This window comes from Silurus aristotelis, assembly GCF_946808225.1.
Source record: "Silurus aristotelis genome assembly, chromosome: 5".
NCBI classification, from domain to species: domain Eukaryota; kingdom Metazoa; phylum Chordata; class Actinopteri; order Siluriformes; family Siluridae; genus Silurus; species Silurus aristotelis.
This window is the reverse complement of record NC_139578.1, coordinates 33,518,165-33,534,907: the sequence shown is the minus strand read 5'-3', so window position 1 is coordinate 33,534,907 and position 16,743 is coordinate 33,518,165. Positions and strand designations below refer to the sequence as shown.

The following is a 16,743-nucleotide window of genomic DNA, read 5'->3' as shown; positions in this document are numbered from 1 at the left end:
AGCGAGAGAGAGAGAGAGTGCGTGAATAAACTCAAACAACATCAGTACGATGCGTGGGCATTATTAATTGAACCAGTGCAGCTACAGTTAGTATTTACCCAATATCAGGCAGGGTGGTTGAATGTTCTGACTGATCAAAGTACAGTTAATAATTAACAGATGTTTACTGACCACTGGTTTTGCATGTCAATAACAAAAAAATCTGCTGGATTTTCATTATAAAGGTCAGCAACTCTAAGAGGATTTGAGGTCATTAATGAAAATTATGAGTTAATGAAAATGTTGAACTTAGTAAACTTTAATCATTTACAAACTGCTAACAATCAAACTGAATAAATGATGGAGTAATTGCTAGCAGTTAGAATCCTGAGTCATTTATTTAAAGGGTAAAATCCAGTAATGCTTACCAGACACTCTTACAATCATGATTCATTTATTAAGTGTTAGATGCAACAGAGCAGCTCAGAGAACCAGTTTCAGTTGAATTTACCTCAGGATTTACACATGAACTGATTGAATGTGTCCAAATGCTGCTATTATTTAAGCTCCAAAAGATATCATAATTACTGAGGAAGAAAGATTGTATTGGAAACATAGAGGCACAAATGACCTCCTCTTTGTCTTCTTCTTCTTCAGTGTTCTCACACTGTTTTATTGCCATCTATTTGACCACTTCAAACCACAGACCTACTGTTTAATATTTCGTTCCATAAATCTAAAATTGTGTTGAAAAGGATTATAGATTTAACCAGTTTAACTTGAACTTACCTCATTTTTCAAACATTAACACATTTATTAACTTTTTTTGACCCTGCCTCTCTTGTATTGCCCAGTTTGTTGGTTCTTGGTTTTGGAACTGTTTACTCTGATCTACCATCTTATATAATGGAATAGCCAGAATAGAATAGACTTTATTTGTCACATATACATTACAGCACAGTGAAATGTTGTTCTTCGCATATCCCAGCTTGCTTGGAAGCTGGGGTCAGAGTGCAGGGTCGGCCATGATACGGTGCCCCTGGAGCACAAAGAGGGTTACGGGCCTTGCTCAAGGGCCCAAGAGTGGCAGCTTGGCAATACCGAGGCTTGAACCCCCGACCCTTACATTAAAGTGAAAGCTATCTTACTGCAACCGAAATGTTATTAGTTTTTCTCTACAATGATGTTATCTGGGTGTCTCTAAGCTGAGGTCAAAGACAACTCGGCCCACCCATCCCTGCCTCATCCAATGGCGACTCCCCTCTGGACCTCAGCTGTTGTGTGAATTATCATGATCTGGGCACAGTCTTCAGCAAAACCTCCAGCACATTCTTCCTGAGATTCACCCTTTTGGCAGTAAGTGTACAGATGAACCCCAACAGAAACATGCCGAGCACCCTTTTGTCATCTGGACTGATTATCACAATCATCACATTCTCCATCCATCCATCACAGTTTGGGCCCCCAACCTTGACATTGAGAAAAAGGTGTACCAGCTTTGTTTTCAGGTCCTTCAGTGGTACCTCACAGCACTTCTGGAATCAGGGTACCCCACACATTTTGTCTCCCTGCAGCAACAGTTTTGATGGCACACAGTCAAGGAAGATGTTTGACAGTTTGTGGCTGCTGGCCCCACATGCGGCCAGCACAACACCCCTAGGGCACCCCCGGCTTGACTGCTTTGCCAACTCCTGGTACCCACTCGCTGTTGTTCCCACATCGCCTCGGAATTTTGCTACCAGTTTGCCCCCTCATGTAGACTCACTGCCATCTTCTCAGCAATAGACCGGTTCTCCATGATAGCTCACTTCATACCTCTTGCCAAACTGTCCTCTGCTAATGAAACCGCAGGGGTCAGACATTACCTTTCGACTTTGGGAGGGAGTTCTGCTGACTCTTGCAGATCTCAGTCAGCCTGTCTTCTGGTTTTTATCCCCAGACAAATAGACAAACTAAGTCGTAATCAAGATCTGGAGATGGCACTTCACATCCTATGCCAAAGACACAACCTCATGGTCCTCCCAACTGGTCGGGTGGAATACGCCTATTACACACTTCCCTTTCAACCACCAGTCTATTGCTTTTCCAGGCTGCCTACAAGTACAACCCACCCTTGGTTGTAGAAACAGGGGGCTTCCGGGTGAAATCCAGAGAGTAGTTTGGCTGCCGATCCATTGCGGTAGGGCGATTCCTTTTTCTATTAAGGTCAGATCTTCTGTCATGGCAGTGACAACACGAAGGAAACAGGATTAACTCAATCATGTTTATTGCCAATTTACAACACAAACAAGAGTCAGGGAGTTATGAACCGTGATGTTGATGTTGATGATGTTGATCATAGCAGGGGAAACTCGAAAAAAAAGCTGAAAAAAGTAATTCCAGGAAGTAAAATTTAATAGTCCACATGTGGTAGAGGGGACAGTCACATGGTTGGGCGGAGCAATCTGAATGATGGCCAGGTTTTACTTATCAAATTAGTGGGTCTATAAAAGGAGCAGTAGGTTTCTGGTTGGAGTGTGTTTTCCCGAACACTGGTGACGTCACCGGATATGGGAGAGATTTGTGTGTGTGGATTGAGGAATCCAGCCATTATCGGGTTAAAATCATCCCACTTTCTCGTTTAGAGTTTCTCTGTGCATCGGGACCTGGTTGAACCAGAAGTGAGGAACTGAGATCCGTTGTAGTGGGCTGTCTTACCAGGGTGTCTTCCCAGGGTGTCTTCGTGCCGGACTGTCTTCTTGCTAGGCTGCCTTTTTGTTGCTTTGCTGGGCTGTCTAGGAGTCTGGTACCGCGACATCGCTTTCAGCAAGTCTGTAAAGCGCGACAGCGCCTTTGGTGGTGTCTTGAAGCGCGAGGCGCGAGACGTCGCCTTCACAGGGACTTGGAGTGGAGACGTCCCTTTCGCAGCCAGGCGGAGGTACGACATCCCTTTCGTGGCCAGGCGGTGGTATGACGTCCTTATCGCGGACGGGTGGCGGTACAACGTCCCTTTTGCAGCCGTGCGACGGTTTAACATCTCATTTGCGGCCCTGGAGCGGAGCGCATCGCTCGTCGGAATACTGGAGCGGAGCGCTCGGCGGAACACTGAAGCGGAGCAGCGCGCACAGCAAAACTCTGGAGCAGAGTGGCGCGCTCGGTGGAACTCTGTAGAGGAGCGGCGTGTTTGGCGGAATTCTGGAGCGGAGCAGCACGCTCGGAGAAACTCTGGAGCGGAAGCAGCGCGATCGGCGGAACTCTGGACCAGAACTGAGGGGGCTGTAGTGGAGGTCCGCCGTTACCATCCCAAACATTCCTGTGAAAAGCCTGATGAAATTGCCGTACGAGTCAACAGAGTCTGAGCATTCTTGTGTGGTAGATTATGTATGGTTTTATGTAATTTTAATAGTTCTTAATAAACTGTGTGTATTATACCTCTGTCTCATGTCCTGTAGACGAACCTGGGTGCTTTGTGCATGTCTTTATAAAGGGTTATCCCCGGTAACTGAGCCCCCAGGGTGGCGTAGTCGGTTTCTATTAGTAACATTCTTAAATCTATGTCACACATTTTATTGTCAAATTCTTCTATGTACTAAATTTCCCAATCAGAATTACACATTACACAGAAAACATTAGACTTGTCTAATAGGTGTCTAATGGCTTAGTACTTCAATTGCCATGAAGTGTTTGCACTCTGGTGTTCATCAGTGAATCAGTCCATCAGTGTCCACCTAGATGAGAATGGTTCCTCTCAAGGTTTCTTCCACAGACCTTCTCAGCGAGACCTCCATCACCTCTAGTTTTCTCATTAGGGATAGATTTATAAAGACTAAATTGTAGAAACTGAATTGATTTGAAATTTGTGTCCATTTTAAGAAACTTCTCAAGTTCTCAGTTGCTCTTGTTAAGCAGTTGTTCCACGGGAACCAGAAAGTCCTTCAAGACCACAGTGCCACTGCCTCACCATAGTGAACAAGTTGTCGCAAAGAGTGATTTGTTTATTTTGTACTGCAGACCAGGAACATCCCACAAGAGCTGCAGTTTTGGAGACGCTCTGACCCAGTCCTCTAGACGTCACAATTTGTCAAACTCGCTCAAATCCTTACGTTTGCCCATTTTTCCTGTTTCTAACGTCAACTTTGTGCACAAAATGTTCACCTACTGCCTGATACATAAATCCACCCACAAACAGGTGCCATGATGAAGATCAGTGTTCTTCACTTCACCAGTCATAATTGTTATAATGCTATAATGCTATACCTGATTTGTTATACAAGGTGGTATCAAAAAGTGGCATCAAAGTTGGTGTGTGTGGAAAAGTGAAGGGAACTACATAATGAAACAGAACATTTTATTAGATTTTTGTTCAAAGGAACCAAATTAACTAAATGACTCATTTTGATGAACGAGATTCAAAGAGTCGAGTCACTAAAATGATCCGATCTTTCAATCACTTTTTTTTGTCAGTGTATCAATAAATATGACTCATAAAACTGATAAAAGTAATTTCTTCCAAATGAGTCCTTTGCCATTTTCACTGATAAAATGATTCTATAGTGCGTTTTAATGTGAAGATAAACGAGCGAACAAGAGCGAAGAGGAAAAAGGAGTAAAAATGTTTATGCAAATGTTCATGAATGCAACAACAAATGTGTTGTGTCATGTGTGCGTGTGTGTGTGTGTGTGTGTGTGTGTGTGTGTGTGTGTGTGTGTTGAGAGAGAGAGAGAGAGAGAGAGAGAGAGAGAGAGAGAGAGAGAGCGAGAGAGAGAGAGAAAGAGAGAAAGATGAACAATTCAAATCAACATCAACATGGACTTCTTTTAAAATGAAAAGCCTGAAAATGCTGAAATAATTTATGTATAAAAAAAAAATCAATAAATTTATATCGGCTCTATAGAATAAGTTTAGGTCAGGTTTATGTTTAGATTTTTATTATCATTTCATAGCTTTTAAAGCTTCATTCTCTCCACCTGCACACAAAAGTGAAATTCGTGAAGGTCTTCAGGACTGAGAGGATGAGTTTGTAGTTTTCATCATTATATTATACTCCATCTGGTCAATTCTTCTCATGCATCTCTGCACCCACTCGCGTTCAGGATCTCCACACACCTCACTGCTGTTCCTCAAGAAAAAGCTGCAAATTAGAAAGAAGATGTACATCAGTGTAGAAGTGCAATAAAATCAGAGAATCTCACACTCACACACTCCAAACCTCCACCGTTATATACAGTTATATTATATAAATAAAAAAACAACAAGGAGGTGAAAACTTACATGACTGCAGGTTTTGAACACTGATGGTCTGATACTTTATACCCTGTAATGAGTCTGATAGGGATTGGATTTCTCTGGTATCTGTTACAGCAGTCTGGTACATTTTTGTCTGTAAGAAAACATTTCCACATTCAGTTCTGTGATTAAATGTTCAATAATTCGATATTAAACACTTTTATATTCAGTATAAAATGCAGGTCTGATGTATCTGTTAAACTGTTTCTGATTCCTGGATCCTGATTGGTTGCCAGGTGTTGATTAATTCTGTAGAACAGCAGCTCTGACAGTAGTGCAGGTTTATACTGTATTAATGCTCTCGTTCTGATACGTTTCTATAGCAACAGTTCAGTCACAGTGACGTGTACAGCAGACGCTCCACATACACGCATTAGAAATGTGTAATTGTTGATATGGTGACGTTTTTTAGAGATTTATGGTTTAACATTTATAGAAGAAGTAAAGTGTAAAGTGTCACAGGCATATTTTTTATTAAAACACTGTTAGATTTTTATCATGCCCAAAACGAAACTTGGAGAGATTTTCCATACAACCTGTGATGCTCCGTAGTGCCTTTCTGAATTCAGGGAAGAAGAAATACACAGCACACAGAATGTAGCAATGTTTCCTCTCTTCAGTTTATTGCAGGTGGCAGACACGTATTTATACACACAGGATGATACAGATCACGCACACACACACGAACACGCACACACATATTGGGGAGAAAGCTGACCTAAAGTCGTTTTCCTGTTTAGACAAGAGGATATACCAGCCCGAGATTTGTGAGCCCAGATAAGACTCTCTGTTTACCTTACAGACTAACATCGTAAATATCCTATAGACACTGAATGGACAAAAGAATGTGTGTGAGATAGTGTGAAAACTGTGTGAGATAGTGTGAAAAGTGTTTTAACACTAACAAACACCAATTTGCTTTAAGTAACATCATAAAAGAGAACATTCTGGAAAATTTATATATATACTGTATGTGTCAGGAATCCCCCTGCCACGCCCCCTTCGGAGGCTGTCTTCCCATGGGATTCCCTGACGCACCGCGCACCTGTTCCCGTACGCGTTCCGCCCGCATGCAGCTGCTCGCAATCGGGCTTCACGAGGAGCAGCTTAAACTCATCTCCGTTTGCCCTTACGCCACCCATATAAACCCTTTGTCTGTGCAGGTTCCTGAACGCGCGCTGCTCCGCGTATGCTTCCCCCGCTACGCATCTTCTCCATCCGGATTCCTCGTCCTCTCCACGGCGGCGTGTGAGTTTCCCGGCGCGCCTCGGACTTTTGACGCTTCTCCGTCTCTGCCTCCGCGCCACACTGTACACCGTGGATATTATTTGTTTTTAATTTGTATTTCGGACTTCCGTTTGCCGGTTTATCCCGCGCTGCGGGTGCTTTACGTTGGCTCTGCCTGTTTGTGAAATAAAAACGCCGGCTTCTATTACTGCCTCCGCCTCCATCTACGCCGCGTGACAGAATAACCGACCACCGAAAAGGAATAAAGGACTGGAGAAAAGAGGAAAGAAAAGACTAAAGGACATGATCGGATTAACGCTGTGTTCCCGGCGCGAATCGCACCTCGGTGGGCGGGTTCGCTCGGCCGCGACTACGAAGCAGCCAAGCCCCGCCTCCAGGAAACCCCGGAAACACGCGGCCGATTCTCGTTAATGTTCGGCGGTGCCACACCCCTACGATGACGTCACGGGATTCCCAAAGCGCTTCTCTGGCAACAGAGCAGAATGGGGAAATTTTTTACGGAGCGTATGTAACTTTATGGAGGTGAATGCGTTCCGCTACCCGACAGAGAGAGCCAGGGTCGCTTCAGTCTTCTCTCTCCTGACGGGGGAATCACTCACTCTCGCCGTACAGCTATGGGACGTGTATGGGGGTGAGTTTGGCACGTGCACCCGGTTCCTACAGCTTCTCATCAGGCGACTCGGGTTGGTCACGGCTATTCTTCAGCTCCTCTCACCCTCCCTGAAAGCTCGGCTCCGCCCCGGGACCTCCCTGAAAGCTCGGCTCCGCCTCGGGACCTCCCTGAAAGCTCGGCTCCGCCCCGGGACCTCCAAGAAGGCTCGGCTCCGCCCAGGGACCTCCAAGAAGGCTCGGCTCCGCCCCAGGACCTTCAGGTCCCTGCAGAGAGCTCCGCCCAGCTCCAGGTTCCGCCAGAGAGCTCCGCCCAGTTCCAGGCTCCACCAGAGAGCTCCGCCCAGTTCCAGGCTCCACCCCAGAGCTCCGCCCAGTTCCAGGCTCCGCCCGAGAGCTTTGCCTCTCCGCTCCAGGCTTCTCCCGAGAGCTCCTTCTCTCCGCTCCAGGCTCCGCCCGAGAGCTCCGCCTCTCTGCTCCAGGCTCCTCCCGAGAGCTCCGCTCCAGGCTTCTCTTGAGAGCTCCGCCTCTCCGCTCCAGGTTCCTTCCGAGAGCTCCGCCTCTCCGTTCCAGGTTCTTCAAGGGAGCTCCTCTCCGCCTCCGAGCGACTCCGTGAGCTCCTCTCCGCCTCCAAGCGACCCGTGAGCTCCGCTCCGCTCCAGTGTCCCAAGGAGTGCTACGCTCCGCTCCAGTGTCCAGAGGAGAGCTCTGCTTCGCTCGTGGATCTCCAGGCGAGCCCCTCTCCGCTCGTGGATCTCCAGGCGAGCCCCTCGCCGCTGTGGATCTCCAGGCGAGCCCCTCGCCACTCCTCGGCTTCCATGGGAACTCAGCTCCGCCCCAAAACTCCCAGGAGAGATCTGTTAAGCCCGAGCACGTCCCCGTAAGCTTTCCCCGTAAGTTTCTGGCCGCAGCGTTAGGATGTGTTCTGCTCCTAGGTTCAGTGTTGTCCATGGTCCCCTTCCGGCTCTTCTTGCAGGGGGTGGCTCCGCTTCAGGTCCTTCCCGGCTCTCCCCGGCTCCATGGCGGTTCCTACCTGGTCCCTTTAGGCCGTAGACGATCAGGGGGGCCGTCCTCCTAGTGCCCCAGCCCTCCGGGCTTTCTGTGGGTTGGGGGTGTCCAGTGCCGCCCCGTCGGGGGGGGGGGGGGGGGGTGGTGGTGTCAGGAATCCCCCTGCCACGCCCCCTTCGGAGGCTGTCTTCCCATGGGATTCCCTGACGCACCGCGCGCCTGTTCCCGTACGCGTTCCGCCCGCATGCAGCTGCTCGCAATCGGGCTTCACGAGGAGCAGCTTAAACTCATCTCCGTTTGCCCTTACGCCACCCATATAAACCCCACGCTCACCTTCACAAACTGTCGCTTATTGTATGTACGTGTGTGTAGTCTGGTGTTTGTCTGTGCAGGTTCCTGAACGCGCGCTGCTCCGCGTATGCTTTCCCCGCTACGCATCTTCTTCTTCCGGATTCCTCGTTCTCTCCACGGCGGCGTGTGAGTTTCCCGGCACACTTCGGACTTCTGACGCTTCTCCGTCTCTGCCTCCGCGCCACACCGCACACCGTGGATATTATTTGTTTTTCATTTGTATTTCGGACTTCCGTCTTCCTATTTCTGCCTCCGCCTCCATCTACGCCGCGTGACAGAATAACTGACCACCGAAAAGGAATAAAGGACTGGAGAAAAGAGAAAAGAAAAGAATAGAGGACATGATCGGATTAACGCCGTGTTCCCGGCGCGAAACGCAACTCGGTGGAGGGGTTCGCTAGGCCGCGACTACAAAGCAGCCAAGTCCTCAAGGTCGTGACACGAGCCGTTGCTAAGCTGGATCTAGCTTGGCCGGTGGAGCAGCAGAAACAGCGCGCGCCCAGTAAGCTGGATGAGCGCTTTCTGCGTCCTGTGTAGCTTCCTCGGCGCCGGGGCCTGCCGTTCTTCCCCAATCTGCACGCCGAGGTGTTCAGTTCCTGGGAGACCCCGTACTCAGCGCGTTCTTCGTCTCGCCACTCCTCGCTCTATGCGAATGTGGTTGGGGCTAAGGCCTGCGGCTATGGGGCTCCCATGGGTGTGTTGCAGGCATACCAGGCTGACCTGCTACATGATTTGGATGAGGGACTTAGCTCTGGGGCCTCTGACATTAAGGAGTTGCGTCGCGCTGCCGACTTAACCCTTCGGGCCACGAAGCACACGGCGCTGGCCGTTGGTCGGTCCATGGCGGCCCTGGTGGCCACAGAGAGGCATCTGTGGCTCACCCACCTTGTCCGACCTCCCGGACAAGGATCGAGAAGAAGCAGTCGGCTGCGTTTCAGCAGTACCTCCCTCACCGATCGCGTGGGGCTGGTCAGCGGCAGCCCCAGCCCAGTCCCTCAGAGCGCGGCCTCCCTCCCGAGGAGCTGGTTCCCCTAAGGAACTTTCTGGCGGCATGGGAGGGGCTGCCAGAAGTCTCCCGGTGGGTCCTGCGGACCATAGAGGGCGGTTACGCGATCCAGTTCACGTCCTCTCCTCCCCGTTTCAACAGGATGTGTCCCACCCTGGTGGGACCCGAGCAGGCTCTGGTCCTGGAACAGGAAGTGCGCACACTCCTGGGGAAAGGGGCCATCGAGGTGGTTCCCCCCTCGGTTCAAGAGTCAGGCTTCTACAGCCCGTACTTCGTCATTCCGAAGAAGGATGGTGGGTTGCGTCCCATTCTGGATTTTCGCTCCTTATACCGCTCTCTCAGGAGGCTCAGGTTCAGGATGCTCACCCTCAAGGGGGTCGTGACTCAGATAAGGTCCGGGGACTGGTTCGTCACGATAGATCTAAAGGACGCGTACTTTCAAGTCGCCATCCTTCCTGCGCACAGGAGGGTTCTGAGGTTTGCCTTCGGGGGCGTGGCATACCAATAACGGCTCCTCCCGTGCGGCCTGGCACTCTCGCCCCGCACCTTCACAAGTGCGTTGATGCAGCACTGGCCCCGTTGCGGCTCCAGGGCATCCGCATTTTAAATTACATCGACGATTGGTTGATCCTGGCTCATTCAGAGCGTCAGGCGATTCGGCATCGAGATGTCGTCCTCGCCCACATGAAGGTGCTCGGGTTTTGGCTGAACGCCGGCAAGAGCGTGCGTTCTCCGGCACAGAGAACCACCTTTTTGGGCGTAGTGTGGGATGCGGCCAGGATGCAGGCACAGTTGTCGCCTGCTCGGGTCGAGGTCATCCTCGCCGCCGTCGGGAGAGTGCGGGAAGGCCAGCCACTTACTGTGAGGCAGTTTCAGAGGCTGCTGGGTCTCATGGCGGCGGCATCCAGCATAGTTCCGCTCGGACTCCTGCACATGAGGCCCCTCCAGTGGTGGCTCCGGGGCAGGGAGTTCTCCCTCAGGGGAGACCCGCATCGTGCTATCAAGGTCTCGCGGCGTGCCCTTCGAGCCTTGGATGTCTGGAAAGACCGTCCTTTCCTGTCCCGTGCCCCAGTGCTGGGGGCTCCGTGCCGTCGCGTGACGCTGACTACAGACGCTTACCTCACGGGGTGGGGAGCGGTCATGAGTGGCCACTCCGCCCAGGGTCTGTGGAGTGGCCCACGTCTCTCGTGGCACATAAATTGCCTGGAGACGATAGCAGCGTTTTTGGGGTTACAGCACTTCCTCCCGGCCCTGAGAGATCGGCATGTGTTGGTCCGGACGGACAATACTGCGGTGGTTTCTTACATCAACCACCAGGGGGGTCTCCAGTCTCGCCCCTTGTACAAGCTGGCACAAGCGGTCCTCTTATGGTCTCAAGACAGGCTCCTGTCTTTGAGGGCCGTTTACCTCCCGGGTCAGTTGAATGGCAGAGCAGACGCCCTGTCGAGGCAGGGCCCGAGGCCTGGGGAATGGCGACTCCACCCCGAGAGGGTGGAGCTCATTTGGCGGAGGTTCTACAGAGCCCAGGTGGATCTTTTTGCGACCCAGGAGACCTCGCACTGTCCCCTCTGGTTCTCTCTCTCTCACCCAGCCCCATTAGGGCTGGATGCCATGGTGCAGTCGTGGCCGAGGCTACGCCTGTACGCTTTTCCCCCGATCGCTCAGCTCCCTGGAGTTCTGGAGAGAGTTCGCCGGGAAGGAGTCCGTCTCCTCCTGGTAGCGCCTCATTGGCTGGGCAAGCCATGGTTTGCGGATCTGGTGTCCCTGCTCGAGGGCCCTCCGTGGGAAATTCCTCTCAGGAGGGATCTCCTCTCACAGGCGGGCTGAACCCTGGTTCACCCCCGCCCAGAGTTGTGGAGGCTATGGCTGTGGCCCCTGAGGGGGCACAGTTCGTAGCGGCTGGTCTCTCTACCAAGGTAGTTGGCACCCTTCTCCACTCCAGGGCTCCCTCTACGAGGAGGTCGTATGCTGCACGGTGGTGACTGTTCGCATCATGGTGTGTGCACCGTGGTTTGGACTCGGTTAACTGCCCGGCCGGTTCAGTTCTGGAGTTTTTGCAGGAACAGTTTGCCGCAGGGTTGTCCCCTTCGACCCTCAAGGTTAACGTGTCCGCCATCGCGGCTTATGGCACCCCGCCCGCGGGGCAGTCGCTGGGCAGGCACCCACTGGTGACACGTTTCCTCCGCGGCACCCAGAGGCTGAGGCCCGGGACACGACCCAGAGTGCCTGTCTGGGATCTGGCTGTTGTGCTGGCGGCTCTGTCTGAGCCCCCCTTCAAGCCGTTAGCCGATGTGGCCCTTAGGTTTCTGTCAGAGCAGCTGCTGGTCTGCTATGGCCCGAACAGAAAGATTTCCCAGCCAATAAGCAGACTTTGAGCAGATGGGTTGTGGATGCGATTGTGTCGGCTCACGAGTCCTCTGGCCTTCCCGCACCGCTCGGAGTGTGGCGGCCTCGACGGCCTAGTCCGCTGGAGTCCCACTCCAGGACATCTGTGAAGCGGCGGGTTGGTCCACCCCACTGACCTTCGTCAGGTTCTATGACCTTGACCTCAGAGCCACCCCGGGCTCCTCTGTCCTGCGTGCTGGTGCCGAGGCCCTCACTCTCTAGGCAGGGTCTGGTCAGTGTGGCGTGATTGGACACTCGTTCCCATAGCGTTTCGACGCAGCTCGAGTTCCTGAAGGGGAACGTCTCTAGGTTACGACCGTAACCATAGTTCCCAGAGGGAACGAGACGCTGCGTCTCCATGCCACACTCCCTGCATCCCTGCGGCGCTTACTTTCTCTTACAGTAGCTAGCATCTGGTCCATCTCGCAGCTATTTGTAGCTTCCTGTTTACGCGACGTCGCCCGCTGATGACGTCACGTACCAAACGCCTATTGGTCAGATTACACACGTGGTTCAGAGCGCGGTCACGCAGGGACGTTCCCAAAGCGTTTCAACGCAGCGCCTCGTTCCCTCGGGGAACTATGGTTACGGTCGTAACCTAGAGACGAAAAGCTTCACCGATGGTGAATTTTAAACGCACAACGATGCCAAAAGATAAACTCCAGAGAGAAATAGTTGTGAAAGAAAGGAGGAAGACAGTGAACAATGACTTTCTTGGTCGGCTACTGTTAAGATACAAGCCGTTGTAGAGCGTTGAGTCTGGGTGAAGGGGGAGCTCGCTAACTCCAGTTACAACAGAAATCATATAGGCACAGACAGGTTTCCAAAACTCGTGCTTTTTTATTTTTCTTGGCAACAGCGTTACGGGTTAGTCAAAGAACCTTGGAAATGAGCAGCAGAAAATAATAAGGACATATTCCTCGGTCTTGCACACACGCAGTTATAGCGGAAAAATGCTCTGGCAGGCTATTCCCAAAATGTCGCTCTGCTCTTAAAGGAGCCACAACATATTTCACCCGTTACACCATGTAACAGACACTGTCTTTCATTAAAGACTGTGTAAAATTCATTAGTTTCAGCGTAGACACTTACACTTAAATCTGATTGGTTGCAGCTTATAGACAGGTGCGTCTTATTTATGTTTAAAATAAAAATCTGGCTTATATTTGGGTGCGCTTAATAGCCTGGAAATGACGGTACATACTGTATATACACACACCTGAATTTCTCACGCACTGTAGATGTTATTCTCTGATCAATCTGCGCTGTTGGGGGCACAAGGGGCTTTTAGACACGCCACTGTTTCTGAGTGAAACGCTTTACTGCTTTCAGCTTTTTGTCTGTTTATTGCTGTAAAAGTCTTCTGTTTAAAAGTGACATGAATAAATGCTGTAAACTAAATCAGTATAAACTGCAGAATACAGAGCGAATGTTGGTGTGAAACTGGTTCTATAATCACTAGACTGGAGTTGATCTGAGAGTAATTCCATTAAAAGGTTCATGTTCTCTTAGTATAAATGCGCAGTTCCTGTGTATAAATGTTGCATAAACAAAAACACCATATTGATGATCACACACACCTTCTCTGAACTTCGTGGTTAGAATTTTTCCACAAGATGGAACCAGGATACACAGAAAAGCAGCACAGGAAATTCATTTTCTTCTTTTTTAATACATTATAATATTATTATTATTAATCTTATAATATTCTTATAATCTCTTTCCCTATTGAGACATATTTCTGAAGCTGTCAGTTGACATGAAAACACAGAAATGTTAAAGTTGTTAATGTTAAATGAAATTCTGAATGTTAAAGAATGTCATTAAAACTTTTATTAACTGGATTCATTTGATTCACTTTCATTAATCCTGTCCATTTATGGAAAAAGTGAATTACGTGAAAGAAAACTGATTTGTTGATAGAGATTTGAGGACGGGGATGAGGTGGGCTTTGGATTATTCTTTCAAACTTGATCTGATCGATTCATTTCATGTGTTTCTGCACCCACGCGAGTTCAGGGTCTACACACACTGGACAGCTGTTCTTCAGTATAAAGCTGCAGAGCAGAAAGAAGATTTACATCAGTAAAACATAGAACTGAAAATAACTAAACCCCAAACTACTGAAATTATTAAAACATATAAACATATTAAACAAAATCACAATGCAATAATGGACATTAAATAACGACTATTTAATAGCTTATTATATGTAAATGAATAAACATGTGTTCTATAATAAGATATGAAACACTTTTATATCCAGTATAAAATGCAGGTCTGTGTCACTGTTGTTGAATCCTGGATCCGGATTAGTTGCCAGGTGTTGATTAATTCTACAAAACAGCAGATCTGACAGTAGTGCAGGTTTGTACTGAATGAATGGCTCATTTTGGTACATTCACATTCCACAAACACGGATTAAAAACGTGAAATTGTTGATACGGTGACGTTTAGAGAGATTTATGGTTTAACATTTCTAGAAGAAGTGTAAAGTGTCAGACGTATTTTTTTATTAAAACATCGATTTGCTTTAAGTAACATCATAAAAAAGAAGCATTCAGAAAAAATAAAGCTAATTTATATATAGATTTTTTTTGTGTGTCGTCTGAGTCTATTCTGATCAATTACTTTTGATTTTGATGATCTGCTTCACCCAATCCACCTCAGGATCTGCACATATCCGGAATCCCTTTTTTGTTGTAAGACTGCAGAAGAAAGAAGATAAAGGTCAGGAGAGAACCAGAATCTGTGAATCTCCTCATTTAGGTTAGATTTTAAAATCATTTGAGAGAATTTAAAATGAATAAAAAAATAAAGTTAGAATCATCAATCATACACGACTCCAGGAATTGTGCAGTCAGATCTTGTTTCTTCCACAGAGACGATGCTCGCTGCAGGAATTGGTCTTTTATGGAACTCAAAACAGCACAAACCTGCTCCATTCACTCCTGTGACAGAACATTTCAGTTTCATTTCAGACTAAAAGCTGGAGTTATACTCAAGTCATGAGGCATTTTTAATGATCAACATCAAAAATCTCCAAGTGTTTGGTGAGTTTGTCTGCCTGAAGTGATTTATTATCACTGATTATTTTCACAACCTGATAATTCTACTACTACTACTAATAATAATAACACCAATAAATAAATAAATACAATTAATAAAATAATAATAATAAGAAGAAGAAGAAAAAAAATCTTAATTAACAATAAGGTGAACTTTATCTTACTCTCAGCCATCATGAAGGACTGATAGCAGGCGAGAACCAGCAAAACCATCAGGAAAGAACGAGAGAACATGACTGCTGATAGTGAGAGTGATTAGAGAGGAAATTCCAGGAAGGAGACTTAATAATCCACACAAAGTCAGAATCAGAATATCTCCCTTCTCTCTTCTTCAGCAGCTTATATACAGATATTTAGCACAAAGAGGGAGGAGAAAGGGAAAGTCAGGATCAGGGGAGGATCAACAGAGTGTTTACTTCATACTTGTCTCTGCTTTTCCTCTGTAGATAAACAGAAGTGTGTTTTATTAACTCCTGGTTTAGAGAAAACATTACACTCATCACGAACACATTCATCTTCTATCAGCATTAAAATACTGACTGTTCTCATTTTACAGTGTTTCCATAAATCTTCTAGAAAAGAAAATTATGTGTGGAATAAGATATTAATGACATTCAAGCAGCAAGCAGGAATTTTCTGGCAAAACAAAAACAAACAAAAGGGACAAGCAGCTTCGCAAAAGGCTTTGGTTTAACATCTAAATATTTATGTCTCCAAAACCAAATTTTTTGTGGGAGGACCAACCTGTTGGCCTACAACGTGAGATGAGAGAAAGCTCTAATACTAAAGCCCAAAAGTTGTGGCATATCCTGAAAAGAAGAAGAAAAAAGAAGAAGAAAGGAAAAAAAGAAGAGTCTGGAGAGGTGGAGGTACACGCTGGAGAGAAGGGGAATGAGAGTCAGTAGGAGTAAGACAGAGTACATGTGTGTGAATGAGAGGGAGGGCAGTGGAGGGGTGCAGTTGCAGGGAGAAGAGGTGGAGAAGGTGGAGGAGTTCAGTATGTTCTGATAAATAATAATAAAAATATATTCCTCCTGCTCAACTACATAAAAAGTCAATTTTGGATGAATATGAATTATTCATTGGAAAGAGGAGTTTCGATCATTCTTTCATGTTCCATCTGGTCAAGTCGTTTAATGTGGTTCTGAATAATTTGCAGCGCTCCCCAGAGGATGTAAGCCAGTGGTACTCATTCAGCACTACTGAATCTGAAGGCCCTGAGCAGAATAGATTGACATGGCAGCACATAGAGGCTGAAATCTGCTATGAAATCAGTGCTTCTGATAGTGTTTAGGTGGGCAGAGAAGGCCATGCTGTCCCTGATGGCCCACCACAGCATAAACATATAGCGGTGTATTAACAATGTTTATTTACATAATCTAATATTGATACTACTACTAATAAAAGGTGATCTTTATCTTACACTGGGCCGTTGTGAAGGACTAAAAGCAGATGAGAACCAGCAGAACCAATAGGAGAAAACAAGAGATCATGACTGTTGGTGATGATGAGGATGAGGTTGATGGTCGCTTTGTGATCTCAATGGTATTAATGCAGATATCCCCTAATTCTTCAGTTGATAAAGTTGGTATTAAGTGGAGTTGTTTGGGTGTTTTGACTTCAAGAGTCCAGGCCTTGATGGGTCCGAGCTGTTTTAGTGAAACATTTAGTCAATGTAAATGTCTGCAAGACAGTTTAACTGATTTTTGTTGTTATTACAAGTTCATTTCAGTTCATGGAAATTTAAACAGAAGGTTAAAAATTAAACATAACGTTCAGAGAATGTGTATGTGCATGTTTCTTTAAACTATGTGATGTACACG

At 47.5% G+C, this 16,743-nt stretch overlaps 2 long non-coding RNA genes across 2 annotated transcripts; both read right to left on the bottom strand.

Annotated features, from left to right (window-relative positions):
* Positions 1-4,870: 4,870 nt before the first annotated feature.
* LOC310725942 lies at positions 4,871-5,322 on the bottom strand. Its single transcript, XR_014533578.1, has 2 exons — positions 5,231-5,322; positions 4,871-5,090 (listed from the first exon to the last, which is right to left on the bottom strand). It is a non-coding gene; the product is annotated as an uncharacterized lncRNA (long non-coding RNA).
* Positions 5,323-13,670: 8,348 nt separating this feature from the next.
* LOC310725921 lies at positions 13,671-15,249 on the bottom strand. The gene is made up of 4 exons (XR_014533546.1): positions 15,085-15,249; positions 14,692-14,803; positions 14,484-14,560; positions 13,671-13,909 (listed from the first exon to the last, which is right to left on the bottom strand). It is a non-coding gene; the product is annotated as an uncharacterized lncRNA (long non-coding RNA).
* Between the last annotated feature and the right edge of the window lie 1,494 nt (positions 15,250-16,743).